This window comes from Centruroides sculpturatus, unplaced genomic scaffold (genome assembly GCF_000671375.1).
Source record: "Centruroides sculpturatus isolate CEXI.00-Female unplaced genomic scaffold, Cexi_2.0 scaffold392, whole genome shotgun sequence".
Taxonomy (NCBI): Eukaryota; Metazoa; Arthropoda; class Arachnida; order Scorpiones; family Buthidae; genus Centruroides; species Centruroides sculpturatus.
This window is the reverse complement of record NW_019384894.1, coordinates 560393-577625: the sequence shown is the minus strand read 5'-3', so window position 1 is coordinate 577625 and position 17233 is coordinate 560393. Positions and strand designations below refer to the sequence as shown.

Below are 17233 nucleotides of genomic sequence, written 5' to 3'. Positions count from 1 at the left end.
TTTAAATTAAACTATAGATTTAGGGAAAACTGCTGCACTTTTCTCTAATCTTATGAGTAACCTACACCAGAGTCCGTGCTCAACTGCCTTTTTTTGCAAACTCCAACTTTACATGTCATATCAGAAAGTGTCTCCCGGCTAAGGCGATCGAAAGGACACTTTCAGATGACTCAATATATCAAACTGTCCGGATAAAAAATAAACACACGAGTTTAAAGAAATACATTTTATACACCTTATTACGAATATTTATTAAAATTAATTCTGTAATTCGAACAGAAATCATTTATTGTATTCATTCAGACACTTGACAAATCTCCTCATTAAATTTTATTTAGTTGCTACCTATTCATCGTATTTGTACCCGTTTCGGGCAGTTTGTGCCTCATCCTCAGCTCAGTTAGTGTGCTCCTCAGCCAACCAATGTGTAATGGAGTTTTAAGTGTTAAAATAGGCATCTCGTTATTTAGCATTAGGAAACTTTTTACAATACAGGATAGATGCTTCTTCCATGTTACGTCGAATTTTTATTTAAATTTTGTTCACTTTTTTAAAAGATGACACTTGCTGTATGTCACTTATATATTTATTTCTTTTACGACCCACAGTTAAGCGAGTTATACCCCATGTAACTGTTAATAAAATAATAGTTATTGGTGATTTTTAAAATACGTATTTGAATCTAATAGTATTAGTATATCTGTATGTGTGAAACGTATACAACAATACATTTTCTTTTCGTAAAAAATGTATAATCTTCAGTGACTGACAATGTTTAAAATGTAAGTCCATTTTTCTTATCTTTTCGTATAAAAAATGAAAAAAAAAAATATATCCGAATGAATCCTTAACAATAACTAATGTTTAATTGCATAAAATTCACGAAAAAGTTACAGAATGTAACTTTTTCTTGCATTTCTAAAGAACAATAGATTGTTGGTAGATTTCTAAGGTGTACAATAACTTAAATTAAATTTGACTCTTGTCCGTAAATATCCGATAAAAGGTAAAGAAAATGTACTGTACTTATCTACAACACGTGCTATTAATGTTTTGTGTTTTAAAGTAAAAACATCACAAAAGTTTTTATTTTCGAATATTACTATCTAAATAATAGTAATTGTCTATGCAGACATAACAGCTTAAACAGAATAACTTAATAGAATAAAGTAACCATAAAAGGAAAAATTCCACTTATTGTAATTGAGCCTTCATTTATTTTATGTACACTTCTTAAAACAAATTTAAACTTATTCTTTGTTAATTAAAACCTAAGTCACCGACAGAATTGATAGGTAGGCTAAACCTTACTATAGTCTATAGCTGTTTGCACAGCTTTACATTGATTTAAGGAATAAATATTAAACTGAAAATGAACAAGTTGGTGGCCCAGATAATAAGCAAGCTCCAAGGAGAGGAATTTCATCTTTTATGATGAATCAGAAACGATTATTACCATTAATTATTTACTATACATAATGCAAAAATATTATATCAAACAGAATATGTTTTTCGAGCAATTATACTATTACATGGTTTAGATAAAAATTTAAATTTCTTGAAATCGCTTCATGCCTAATTATTTGTTTATTTACATGTTCTATTTTCGGCTATCATCCTCTACATCAAATGTTAGATTTTTTAATTCTATTACGACTGGCGTAATAAGTCTAATATTTAAAGTAGTGGATAATACACGACAACAAAACTTGTAGAAATATGTATATTAATTTACTAGATATTGAGAAATTTAATCCTATACAATACTGATTTAATAATAGTGTAACAGGAATTTAATTTGGGAATTCCAAGCTTATAGCCAAATAATTATGTGCCTTTACCAGTTTATTGGTTTTATTGAAAGAAGAAATGACGTTTAAAAGTTTTAAATAATTAGAATATTTAATTGGCTGTTATTGTTTTTCTTAATGAAGTAATCCTCTGTAGAATAATACAGAAAGGAATGAGTTTGTGGACAAGAACGGATTGAACGTAAATGATATCCTGCAACAGTTGTACGATGACGAAAGTTCTAAGTTTATTTTAAACTTTATTTAATTAAATAAATTTAAATACTTATTTCATTTATACTACTTATATAATATACACGCTGCATTTGGAAAAGTTAAAAAATTTTTGCTTACCTTTATGTCCCTAAATTATTTCGAAACTTTTAATCGCTAAACATTTGAATGTAAGTAAATGTTATATATACTGTAGGCGTGATAAAAGTTAATAATTAACTTGTATTTATATGCATTATATTGTTTAGATATGTACAGTCAATAAATATTTAAAATGAAATTAAACGCCGTGTTTATAATAAACATACAAAGTACTAATAAACATGATTTTATGTTTAAAATAAAATTCCTAGAATATCAATAATTTCCTATCTACATTCTCGAAATTGTTAATGATATCTATTAACACGGTAAGGAAAGGTTATATTAATGTAACGAATTGAAACTTTAGAGTGCACTGAATTTTGGGGTACGGACTCACGAGTGTCAACGACTTTAGACTTGTATCCGGCTATTATCCCCGTTAGCCGTAACAAATTGTAGCCACTAGTGAGGATAAGAAGTTCTTCACATCTGAAATTTAAATGTAATAATAATAGAAAATATATATTATATATTGTATGCATAATAAAATATTCCGATCATTTTATCAAATAAATACGTAAGGTGCAAACCTGACTTAATTCGTTTTATAAGGTGAATCCAATGTAATATATATTAATGACAAACAGAAAACGAAATAAATGTGTGGGTATGATATAATAGGAAAGAGCAAACGCTACAACGGATTTCGACTTTTCACCGCGATTTACGAAGAAAAACAAAAACATTCGTAAAACAAAGTGTTTTATTCAACTTGCATTATTGCGGAGTGCAGTTGGAAACTATTTATCTACAGTTTGCATTCACTTCCATATGGGAAAAGAAACAGGTTTTTATAATTGTGGGGCTTTCACGTGAAAAGTAGTCATTTTTTTTACGATGCTTGAATAACATTGTTAATCCAAGAAACAAAATTATAGACAAGAAGTTGCACAGTGTGTGTGAGACCGTGGATTTTAAGAGAATCGTGCATTCAATGTTAAACATTCCCGATAGAAAAAATCTCTCCTTGCGGAGTATTGATCGGATGGGATGTCACCATTTGTATCAAGAATCCAGTGGGAAAGTTGACACATAGTCGTCAAAGAATGCAAGTCATCGTCAACAAAGGACGATCACGTGATCTCACAATGATGCTATAAAAGCAACAGTCACCGGAAGCTCGATGCAATCGACACAGAAAGTTATTCTTGAACTACTGCCCATTTTGGTCTCCCGTCCCGCTCTTGTCCAAGAAAACAGGCTGTAGAAGACATCGAGGACTTTCACTACATTCATAGCCGTAACAGATCGTCGCCAATAGCTCTCCTTCAACACATAGGGGTAATTATTAGCGGTCTGAGAACTCTCACTCTCAACAAAAATAGGCATAGATGTTAAAGATTAGCCCTGGTAAAAGAATTTGTCTTGTAATAGTAAGTGTGAGACTCTGGCAAGAGTTACGCTGACGTAATTTTCCTGTAACTTTTTTTTAAATATCAGTTGTTAATAAAATTATTAAATAATTTAATGTTCATTTATTTTTAAGTATTACCATTTGCTGTATGTTTATTAAAACTCTATTTGTTGATATGTATTTTCTGTGTTTGCAGAAGTCACAGAAAATACATATAAATAAATAGAGAAAAATAAACACACAGAATAAATCACGTGACTGAGAGACGAAAGATGACTCAAGTGTTGCAGGAATCTGCTAAGGAGAAAGATGGCGTATATTGAACACCTTCGAGACGTTTACCCATTGTCGGGTCAAATAAAAAATACTGTTCAATTAATTTTTTGCTGAGCGGTATGCCTAATTACCGTAAAAAAGAATCTTGTTAAAAAATACCGATGTAATAAAATAATACAAAACACATATCGTGATAAATCTTTCGTCGCATCCTTTCAGACAAATCAATTATCTTCAAGCGCCTCTTTTTCAGGGTCAGACAGCAGGATGATTAAATAATACTTTCTACAAAAAGTCCGAGGTTTTCCTTCACAAGAGAACGTCAGCAGATCCTCATCTTTGAAAGAAGTCACATCGCCTTTCCTCCAGTGAAGAGAATTCAACATCTACTGATCCCAGAGTCGAATTGTAGGTCTTTCTTTTGACAGATGATCATGTATGTTTTTGTTGGAGGAAGAGAAAAGCTATTCCATTGAGACAATGATCGATTGAGACATTCCTTTCATGAAAATTGTCGGATCTTTTGACCGCACGAGCTCGTGAGGAAATTTTGAAATAATAAACGTGGTTCTAAATTGTAAACGGTGTTTTACTTTCATCAGCCATCACCACCGTCATTCGTACGAAATTTTCACTTTTCGCGTCGTCGTGATATCAAACCGCGAGGACCAAGAGGCCCTATTACTTTAACATAAGTGGTGGACGTCTTTACTGCAAGGAGTCAGAAACCTGACATTATTATGTAAATATATTTCAGTTAATTTTCCTTTTATTACATTGTTAAATGTAGTGCAGAGAGCTTCGTTATTTTACAATCTTCGCCATTAAACGTTATAACAGTTGTTATAACTAATAGACCTACTTTAGATTTAACTGCATCGCTGGTAGATTGGTTGCCTACATATTTTTGTTTTTTTCTGATTTGCTGTTCTGATATACTGTATTTCGATAACGATTCACGGCCAATACACTTTATGCAGGGTGTGACCTACAAGAATGACCAATAAAGTAAACGTTCATCTCTCAAACGTAAACGTCGAACGTCGAGTGCCGCTATTTTGTAAGTAGCGCTCGACGTTCGACGTTCAGGAAATCTTCAGCCCCCAACCTCTCTATTATGTTTTATTAGTTACAAGTTTCACTTTCTGCGATTTTGCAAATCTCCAAGATTTAAGACCTCCTAAATCAAAAAATATGAAAAAATAAAATAAAAAAATTCCGTGAATATGTATGTGTGTGCGCGTGTTTGTGCTAACGACCATTTGTTTAATATCTCGGGATGGGATCAAAATTAAATAACAAAATTATGCAGGGAAACTTGTTAAAAAGGGAATTGATACTATTAAATTTTGGTTGTTAAAGCTCGAGTTAGTGAAGAGATAGAAGGGATTATGTGACATGTGACGTCGGACTTGATGAAAATTGTAACTATTGTGGGTAGCCTCTGAGATAGGAGGAAATCGTACCTCTTCTGGTCGACAATTTTGTGAAAACTTCAGACGGGTCAGTGGATGACTTGTCTATGTTTTTCTATCCCGACAGTCGGGATACTTTTGTCAGGTCGAGAGGAGGAGGTGAGAGGGGTCGTCGGTAAGGCGTCGGCCATACTCGAGTAAAAGATACCATTTTAACAACAAAACAAGAATTTATTGGACAACAACTTAGATAACGTAGCTACATTGACATCATCTCGAACTTACACGCGGACGTGGAGTTTACAATATTCGTTATCATACCTCTAGGATTGCGCGTATTGAACGACGTAACAGAGACGGGTGTCTTTTTATACGGACGGCGATGTCGGATGGTGGCGACGGACAGCGATAAGGGACCCCCCTTCTGTTGTCACCCCTCTTTTATATCTAGTCACGTTATCGCATTTCGCCAATCGCAGATTTTTTTCGATAAGTTCCCTGTGATTCATTCTCGTATTCCGGAGAGAAGGGAAATGGCTCCCGGGAAGGAAATGTGTTCATCCGTTGGTTATAAAATTTCGACGAGATTTCGAACGAGGGGAAAAATAGAGGGTTTCTTTGTTTGAATTTAATAAATATATTTAATTTAATTTGAGCTTCTTTATTTAATTTTATTTTATTCGGTTCGACCCTCACACTATTATTGGCATTTACAATATTTTCCAAAAATTCATCTTTTTCCTCAAAATTAAGTCTTTTATCTATTCGTTAGAATTAACAATATAAAAGTTTTTGTTTAGTAAATTTTTATTATTAAAAAAAATAGTTTAAAATCTTTAAACAAAACGAGATAAATAGATCAATTAGTCAGTCTAAGGACCAAAAATTTTGCCTCACTATCTTCTCACGATCATCAACTTCTGAAGAATATAAAATTTACGATTTTCAATGAAATATAATCACAGATGGGCCCACACAGAGTTTTAAACATCATAACTAATAATTAAAAAGTTATTTTACAATAAAATCTCATAACAACCGAGAAAGTCACAGAACATGTTGTTGCATTTCTTTTGACTTCTTAGAATTGTTGATGTCAAACAAGTAATATTTATAATTGTTCTTTTTTATTTCTATATACTGTTATTTTAGAAGTTGTAGTTAATTGTTAAAGTTAGCCTATAAAGCAATAAGATTTTGTGCACATTTCAGCAATGGTAATGAAATATGCGAGTTTCATTAGGAGTGATATTCAGAGAAAGAATGAACAGACTTTTCAAAGTGCAGAACTACAGTAATTGTTAAAAACTTGCTAAAATCTATTGCAAAACCCGCATTAATCCAAGTATTTAGAATATCTCAAAAAATAAGCATATCTTTATCTTGTGTAGGAAAGTGCAATCTTGCTTTTCGGATTGTTTAGTTTGGAAAATTTGAAAGAACGTACTTTTAAAGGTAAAAATTTATTTTTTTATTATTTATCGATAATTTTATATATTTATATGTTTATCAGGTGAACTATTAAATAAAGTGATACTACACTATTTAAATATAAATCAAGAAAAGTATAACTTTAGATAAATCTGATCTTTATCATAACACTAGAAGGTCAAAGTTTTCTTTTTATATATTTTTAACTATTTTAGAGATATTTAATAATTCGACTTCTCAGTTATCCAGCATATCCCTCCAGTATCATCGTCTACGCGCTGTTGTTTCCATGAAAACGTTAGGCTAAGTTTAGAGTGATGTGTTGAGAAAAGCGAAGACGAAGGTAACGAGGCAAGAGTCGAGAACAAACGTAAATTTTGCACATATTTGTAGTGATGCAGACTAGCTCGAGCGAAAGCCTTGTTTATATTATCCGAGCCTTGTTTCCACAACTACATGCTTTCAAGTACTTGCATAATGTAAACATCTCTGCAGATACTTGCTAGAGTAGTTATTCAAGCGAATCTAGTTTGTAAGTAAAGTAGATTAACTGTCTAATTATCTTTCATACCAGAAGCAATTAAAAGTTGCATATAATGTAAATGTGATTTATGTTCCATGCTTCAAAAAAGGAGAGCGGTTTGAATAAACAAATGTAATTTTTCCTCTCTGCTCGTTGCTGAAATCTGTGCTGTATTACGTTTATACGTACATTTAGCAGCATTTACAAGCAACGTTGAATAATTGGGGTGTAAGCGGTTGTCTAATTTTTGACAGCTCAAGCGACATCCTCACCTGCACGTGGTGCACCCTGCTAGTAAACAAACGAGGCTCTGTCGACCGAATCACTACCGGTATAAGCAGCCCCCATTTTGCTGGCAAGCTGGCAAGATGCCACAGGGCACTCTCTTGTCCATGGGTTGGGAAACTGAGCCAAAAGGCGGAAGAATGAAAATATTTCGTCAACGGCATGAGAATGAGGAAGGCAACGGAAAACCACCTCATTAGTTTTCCCCAGGATAACTTTAGCATGATTGAGAACAATAACAAAACGGCCCGCAATACCCGGCAGCTCTTAAATGTGCAGGGGGTGCTAAGAATCTCCGGTTCAACCATGGAAAACTTAGCTACGTGGAACGTGAGAAGCCTATTTGTGACAAAAAACTTACTAATACACCTTATCTTGCTTTATTTTTCTTGAGAGAGGTCTTTTAACAAAACCGAAAACGTTAGAAGTAATAAACTTCGGCTGCAAGATAAGGTGTATTAGTAAGTTTTTTGATATTATAGTATGCAGTCCCGAACGATTTGCCTATTTGTGAGAGGAAAAATTCAAAACGTCATCAACGAGATGAAAAGACTGAAAGTCGATATAATGGGTGTTAGTGAAATGCGATGGCCGAATTCTGGGACATGTGAAGTCGAATAACACCATATTTACTATGCTGGGAACTACGATCCTCAACATTACAATGGGGTTGGCTTCATTGTCACCAAAGAGGTAAACCGCTACATTAAAAGTTGGATTCCGATATCGGATCGTGTCAACATGATCCAGCTTAACGCGAAACCATTCCCATTAAACATCATACAGGTATGTGCTCCAACATGTGATGCATCAAAAGACGCACTTGAAACATTTTACTCAGCATAAAGAAGGCAAAATCATACACCAAATCATCAGAAATTCTAATTCTGATGGGGGACAACAACGCTAAAATAAAAAAGGAAAGCGTGGAAACGTGACAGGGGACTATGGGCTGGGTATTCCTAATAAAAGAGGAGACCGCATCTTGCAGTTCTGCCAAGAAGAAGACCTCGTCATGGCGAACATATTCTTCAGACTACCACCTCGTCGACTGTATACATGGGTCTCGAATGACGACAGAAATGTAAGGAATCAAATAGATTACACCATCATTAACAGGCGCTTTCGCAACAGCATAAAAACTGCGAAAACATACCCAGGAGCTGATATATCTACTGACTATAACCTTCTATCAGCCTCAATGGCTTTATAACTCAAGAAGTGTTCAAAAAGAAAGCCCACGCCAAGAATCGACATTAGAAAACTGCAAGATCCAACTACAGCGGATAATGTCCGAGTAACGTTGAACGAAAAATTAAATAATGCAATTGATGGCACNACCATAACCTTCTATCAGCCTCAATGGCTTTATAACTCAAGAAGTGTTCAAAAAGAAAGCCCACGCCAAGAATCGACATTAGAAAACTGCAAGATCCAACTACAGCGGATAATGTCCGAGTAACGTTGAACGAAAAATTAAATAATGCAATTGATGGCACGAGCATAGAGAAAACGCGGGATATCATAAAAAACATAGTCAACGAAGTCTCAGCCGAAAAACTAACAACAAATAGAACCCAGAAGAAGACGTGGATGACGGATGAAATACTAAACTTGATAGAGCAAAGAAAAACGTTCAAAAATAATAATATAGAAAGATATAGAGATATACAACTCAATATTCGTAAAAAAATTAGACAAGCAAAAGAAGAATGGTTGTCAGCAGAATGTAGAGAAATTGAAGCGATAGACGCAAGATATGATTCATTCAATATGCATAAAAAAGTCAAACAGGCAGCAAAATTGTACAAGAGGAAAACGAGTCAAATCCTAACCGACAATAGTGCAAGAATTCTAACAACAGAGCAAAAACTTATCGAATGAAGAATTATATTGAAACCTTATTTAATCTCTTTATATTAGTTTTTGAATATTAGATGAATTTAATACTTAATGTAAGATTGTAGGATGATGAAGTTAGGGGACAGAAAAGACAGACAATCTGCGAAGAGAGATATCTCCATGCAACGTTCTACGGTAAATCGCGTGTATTTGGGTTTCACGCAGATTAAAAAAACACAAAAAATTTGTGGCCAGTTCCGTGAACAGTCGAGATCTCGCGACCTGTGATTAGTGCTTTTAGTCACTCCACTGCTGACGTGGCTTCCAATAATGCTAGAATTAATGTATAATTTTTCGTCCTAATTTAACTCTTTTTGGCCTTTAATCAACCATTTTTGCGGTTGACTGTTAATCAATGCCCGAAGGACATACTGTACAAATTTTCAAGTAAAAAATAATAAAAAAGTACGTTTATAATTTATTTGTGAGCCATTTCAACAAGTACGCCCATGACTCGTAGATTCAGTGTACATTGTTTATATTAATCAGCTTTTTTGTTAAATTTATCTATTAAATACATTATATGTATAGAAACAATGTAAAGAATATCACCTGATAGATAATTTTTGCGAATACTTTAAAACACAGAATAATGTTTAAAGTTCCTTTTTCTTCATTTATTCAACTTTACTGCAGCTGTATAAACACTTATGAATTTCGCGATAGAAAGCAAATTATACTAAGAATATTATTTTATGAACAATACTATGTTTATAATGCCGTATTTATAATAAACTATGTCTTTAATTTCATTTGAAATACGTATACATTGATAGTTTCTAGACGATATAACCCATATAAATACAAGTTTCGTATTAATTTTCTCATGTGCAGTATCAACAGGGCATCAAATTTTATTAAAATGTTTATTGATTAAAAGTTTCGCCGTAATTTAAGACAGAGAAAAGTAGGTAAAGTTCTTTAACTTTTCCAAATGTAGCATGTATATTATATAGGCTAAATATAAAAAAAATCAATATCATACTTATTTAATTAGAACTTTAGAATAAACATAGAATTTTCATTATCACACAATTCTTGTTGGATACCTTTTCTGTTTTGTCCTTTTATGTCCACAATCTCATTCGTTTTCAATCTACGAAAGGATTTTANAAGACAAAGTTTAATAAATTCTTTTTAATTATTAAATTATAAAATTAATTTGCGATAATAATGTTTACAATTTGTACTAATATCGGATGTGGTTGAGAATTATTAATATATATTCGTCTATAAAATTTAATCCATGAATTTATTTGGTAGCAAAATCGACTTGCCATTGATCTTTCGCCGATAATTGATGCTTTTTAACATAATCTATAGCCCAAGATTTCTCTTGAAAAATTAATTTTGTAATCTGAAATAATTCCATTAAAAAATTATTCATATGAAAAATTAATTTTGTGATCAGTGCTACCCATACCACTACTACTACTATTTACACCATAGACTTCTATGCATACTTTTTTCCCGCGAGTTTTAATAGAATTTGTTGCCAATAAACATCAGTGACGTAATAATAAACACAATGGCATAGCGAACATAACTGCACCCGGGCCGCGACACTATATTCGCGCCCCCTCCCCCTCCAGAAACAAATTTTGTTTTTCTTGGAAACCATTTGGCTCTCCTCTGCCAGTGGCGCCCGGGGCAAGCTGCGCCACTCTCTGCTGAGATGTTTTCTTCGTTTGTGGGCGATAGGAAATTCTGAAGTTCCTCAAGGACAGGCAGTCTCAAAGGATTAACTTATGGTGTATAGCAGCCTTAAAGAATGAGCACTAAATTTGTGGAAACGGTTGTAGTCTGTAGTCATTCTTTCAGATTTATCAAAATTATCAATATGCTTTAGGTCACTTATAAATTTTAATTAGTACAGTTAAATAAGGAAGCCGCTTTAACCTTCCAGAACGGTGAGGTTCTTACAGCTACCCGGGCAATTTCTGGCAAGTAGATCGCCATGATTCCGTTATCGTCGTTAGATACGTGTTATCCGGCACATGTGAAAAAGCGTAAAAATAAAAATCAATTGTTACTTGATTGCTCTGAATGCTGGTGAATGTCTCTGGCACTATTATTCTTCCGAACTTCGACGAGGAGCAGCCGACGTAGTTGGATCAGCTTCTAGTTGGAACAAGGGATCACGTCCGGGTCACCGATGTGGTGGTTGATGCACCACTTAACTTGAGTGTTCGTTGATTATATAAAATAACCGAAGCCTTATATCTCACCATGAAAATTTATTTACAATTACGTACAAAATTTTGTTTTACACTTATTGAGTAAAGCTCGATCGGTTACAAGCATGCGTCGGTACAGAACATGCACGCGTCGCACACAGCGTAGCCGAGAAAGGGGAAAGAGATGATGGCGCACGGCCTGCACATGCTTTTATACCGTCGCGCCAGCGTCGCCTGGATTTTCAGATGCAGCGCTAAGATACAATTATTCTGCCGCCACACATAACAATGAAAACATTTCNTATAACAGTTGTAGCTATTTGACATTTATTTATACATTGTAGGTAACATTGCAGACAAAAGAGGTGGATGTTGTTAGTCGCAAGTGCCAGTTTAACTAAGTCCAGTCATCTCTGAATATATAGTGGCTGTTCTGTTCCTTCCAAATTACATCTATTGTTCCATGGTAGAGCTGGTTGTAGTCCCTTGCTGTGAGGAGTCTGTTGTCTGTTTTGATCTTTAGGCTTGCTTCATCTTTTATCTTTTTTATACACACGGTATGGTTTCACTTTTTATTGTCGAAGTGAAGAGCGCACCTAGTCTTCCAGATGATTCTCTTAATTAGGGCTATCATCCATCGTACATAACGTAGCCCAGAGAGAGGGAAAAGATGATGGCACACGGCCTGCACATGCTTTTATACCGTCGCGCCAGCGTCACCTGGATTTTCAGATGCAGCGCTAGGTTACAATTATTCTGCCGCCACACATAACAATGAAAACATTTCGAGTTTTGAGCAATGTCGCCGCATGTGTGTATTGTTTCTGATACTGCGTTACTAATTCAGTGAATGTAATAATCAATGTAACCATTTTTCTTATTGTAATATGTAAATTATTCAATTCATTATTAAAACATTAATTATGAATTTTTATATTTGGTAAATCTTACATTAAAATATATTTAATGTTGCAAACATGCGTTTTAATACCGTCGTTAATAAGTTCGAAGACGTTATGAGAATGACATTATGAAAGTACACAAAGAAAAAAATTGGTACACAAGAAAATTTAAGGAAAGCTACGAAATTACTGCAGACAAATATAATATTAACAAGAATGTAAGCATAGAAAGTCATAAAAACTGGTTACAACTATTGAAATCATACCGAAATTTTCGCAGGTATTTTTTTTCAGAAAATTTTAAATTGAATCCATCAAATTATAACTTAAACTTTTGAAGACAACAGAATTATTTATTCATTAGTAATTTTCTTAATTTGTTTCTAAAGCAAATAAGTTATACAACAGAATTGCCCAAAGCAATATATTGATTAAAACAACACTACTTCCTATCTTATATAAGACACATTTAGAGTAGGATGCATCTTTATCGGAGTATATTTTAGTTCTTAGTACAAATGGCATTCTGACATAGTGGATTGTATTATTATAATAAAATAGCTAACATATTAAACAAATAAGTATGTATACTCATACACAATTAAGGATAATTAGTTGTCGATATCCATTATATGAAATATGCCATTAATAACTGAATGCACTTAGAAAATACTTTCTTAAATGGAATACATGCGTATTACTAAAATTGACTTTAAGTGGAGTAAAATGTTGACATTGGCAACTCGTGGAAATCTGCCAGCAGGGAAATATCTCCCTGGTGGTGACAACGGCGAAAACTGTTCCCTGTTTAGGTGTTAGATAAGTAAAACACACGGTAATCTTCACGTAGTCAGAATTCAGGTTCGAACCCGCGAGCAATATTTAGGGTACAATGACTTCGTCAGAAACCGACGCTCAAAGGTTTGACTCTAAATTTGGAAATATTGATTCTATTATTGCCCACAGGGCAGAAAGAGTACACAAACAAAAATAATAAAATATTTATAATTTAAAATTATGGAATACTCAAGTAATGAAATTAAAANACTTCGCGGTAGATACGTTCCTTGAAAATACCGCGTTGTGGGAAATCGCGTTATAGGAGACACCAACTCAATACAAAAACTGGGATTCGGTTCTAAAAAGAGAAAAACTTGGCGTTTGAATGACGTTTTTTGAATTTTTCAAACCAGCCATTGGTAGCCACGAATTTAACACAAGTTTCATCAGCTGACCAGTGGCGAAGCGTAGTGGGGGCGACACTTTTAAGGGGCTGCAAAATTTCACAATGAACAATAATAATATCTTGTAAAATTTTGAACCATTTCATTTCATATTTTTGTCGCACCTACGATTCGGACCGATTGAAATGCGCACGAAATTGTTCATTATTTATTCTGTGACGAAACTGAATTTTAGTCTTTTAAATTGAGATACCTAAATAAGGGGGCAGCGAAATTTTCCTCCGCCCCGGNATTACAAATTCTCGGGTTAAATATATTAAAACGTGACTACCGTAAGAATTCATGGAATATTCGATTTTTTGAATTTTATTCAAATTTACTCGAATGTTTTTTTATCCTGAATACTCTGGCATTAGTCTCCACGACATTTTCCGATAAATTCGTATGCGGAGAAGTGTTTAACTTATTCGTAGGTTTCAAATACATCATACAGTTCTTTGTAATTGGTGTGACCGTATGCAACACTTTTCTGTTCTCGTTAATTAAACGAATTCGTTTACATCTTCCTAGTAGTAAATCTTGCTATGAAGTGGAAAAAACATTAATTACCTCCATAGAATATCGATTTGCAGTTTTCTTCGCAGTCATTGCTTTACTGCAAGTCACATTTTACTTCATGCTTGACTTTTGTCTATATTCTGCCATTGAAAAGGCAAATGTAATGGAATTTCTTCTTTGCAATATCGATTGGGCATTATTGTTATTTCTTTCAGTAGGACAAAGTCTTTGCACAGTATTTTTTCTTTATTATTATTTTCTCGTTTTGTTTATCGGATTTAACACATTGTCGAGCAAACTCGATGTAGTTCCTCATGGAAGGAGCATGATCAAAGATCTAATCGTATATATAATCGAAGAACATACAGAATTAATGGAAGACGTTCGAAACGTCAATAATAAACTTGAAATGTATTTTCCTGCTAATTACTGCAGTACTTTATATGGGTTTAGTATCCTGATAACCATTTCTTTGTTTTACGATTTACCGGCAGAGTTTAAACTGGTTGCATTTTTTTTATCATATACGCAATTTTCGGATTTGTGATAATTTCATTCGGTTTATCCAGATTTACATCCTCGGTGAGATTTATTAATGAAATATTTGTACAACCAAATTAATATATAATTTATAATGTTTAACATTCATTTCAGATTTACNAACACACCAACGTCGACAAACAGCTGTTTTTAAAGACTTTTAGCTCTGTATACCGAACTGTGGCTAGTATCACGTGATCCGTTGCGATTTTTCTGTTATGTGAAAGATAATTCGTTTCTAAATACCGTAAACCGCGTTGTAAAAGTACCGCGTTATAAAAAAATTACCGCATTTTTCCAACTGCGTTGGAGCGAAAACGCGTTGTAAAGGTACCGCGTTGTAGGAGGCCTACCTGTAACACATTACACTAGTCACTAGTCCAGTGTTTTTCAACCTTTTTCATTGAGTGGCACACCTAATTGAAAAATAACAAATCGTGACACTCTTGACCAGCATCGGATCTTGAATCTGAATAAAGGGGTGGACTAATGGGCAAGATGAATTTTTTGCGAAAACGAATATCACGCGCAACGCAAAAGTGTTTCTACGTGTTCAAAATCATAATTTAAGTTCATTGAATTTTGTCGAAATATCTACATGTAAAATAATAGTCTCGCTATTGTTTTTTAAATATAGTTTTTTTCTATCAAATATATCATCATTTTATATTATCATTTTATTGATAAACAATTTTTGTTACGTTTTTTATACTATTTTGATGCATATATAAAATAAATATTTCATTACTTTTTCTTATCCTTTTCATATCAATTTAAAAAATTTCAATTAAAAAAATNGAAGAACATACAGAATTAATGGAAGACGTTCGAAACGTCAATAATAAACTTGAAATGTATTTTCCTGCTAATTACTGCAGTACTTTATATGGGTTTAGTATCCTGATAACCATTTCTTTGTTTTACGATTTACCGGCAGAGTTTAAACTGGTTGCATTTTTTTTTTATCATATACGCAATTTTCGGATTTGTGATAATTTCATTCGGTTTATCCAGATTTACATCCTCGGTGAGATTTATTAATGAAATATTTGTACAACCAAATTAATATATAATTTATAATGTTTAACATTCATTTCAGATTTACTGAAATTTCAACGAGATTAATAAATTTTCCTCATGCGGATTCTCTCTGGTTTTTAAATTGAAGGTAAATTAAGTGTTTTATTTTTACGTTATTCATAAACTTTATTCTAAAGTTATAAACTTTTTGAACAGATCCTGAATTTTATGAAGAAATTCGGAAAAACACCAATTGGAATTTCTTTCGGTGGATTTTTTCGAGTCAAACGGAATTTCCCGATTAAAGTATGTTTCGATTAAATAATGCATTCTAATTTATTATTGTGGATTTTAACTTCATTCTTATTTTCCCTTTTAGATGCTGAGTAGTCTTTACTCTATTCTTTCTGCACTCATCGAATTGGGAAAGAAGTATCAAAGTACGAAATGTATTTCATTACGTTCCCTGAATGCAAGTAGTATTCAGAACACATCACTGTATTGAGAACGTTTCAACGTGAATACATAAAATCAACGAAGATTCGTTGAATTGAGGAAACGATTTGCAGCTTATCGAGATACTGCTGATTTTTCTATAACTACATACGTGAATGAATATAAAACATTTATAATATTGAGTAACTAGAAGCACTTCTTATATGTATGAACACAAAAAGTAATGTACACTCGATGAGTAGTGTAGAAAATAAAGTTTAAAACTATCGTATTCTTTTAATTTTCAGTCATTAAATTATTAAACATAACCTAATGAAATATTAAAACACTCACCACACCACAGAGCTGATATTTTCTGTACACAGAAATGTGAGATCAGCCGGGGGTACAACCTATCTATTAAGATGTTCATACCACTTAATCGGCGCTAGTTTGTGAAACTAGTTCTCTTGGTTTAGGATCCTTTGATCCGATGCTATGTCAAGATTTTTGACCGGGAGGGCTTTTTGTAATAGATCCAAATTGTAGGATTCGGATCTACGTCAGGATGCTGACACCAGTTAATAACATTTATATTCCGCGGATTAACACGCGATTAGGGATCTGATTCTGACAACAAACAAGAGACATGTCTTAATATAATAACTATAAACGATTTAATAAAGTAATAAGGTAAATAAAAATACAAATCAAACTTAATACAAATTAAAATTAAACGAAGGGTTAGATATATACTTCGAGCTAGAGAACGGATATTCTTAACCTATACAGTGTCGAGAGAGAGAGAGAGCTCACAATTTCATTTTAGAAACATACAACCTGGTTAGTTGTCTTCTTCTTCTTCTATATGTATCGAATATACCTTCGGTTATGAGGTTCTCATTCTCCTATTAATGGAGAGGCATTGCTATTCCCAACATCTAATATATCTTCTATGTTCTGTATCAATATGAACTCGATAGCATTCGACTATGGCCGTTGGTCTTCTGGAGCCTGTATGGATTTTGTCTCCCTCATCTGGGATCTGTTGACGAACTCCTCG

At 33.4% G+C, this 17233-nt stretch overlaps 1 long non-coding RNA gene across 1 annotated transcript; it reads left to right on the top strand.

The window, feature by feature from the left end:
- The first annotated feature begins 15611 nt into the window (after positions 1 to 15611).
- On the top strand, positions 15612 to 15984 carry LOC111631356. The gene is made up of 3 exons (XR_002757683.1): positions 15612 to 15742; positions 15815 to 15883; positions 15952 to 15984. It is a non-coding gene; the product is annotated as an uncharacterized LOC111631356 (long non-coding RNA).
- The last annotated feature ends 1249 nt before the right edge of the window (positions 15985 to 17233 follow it).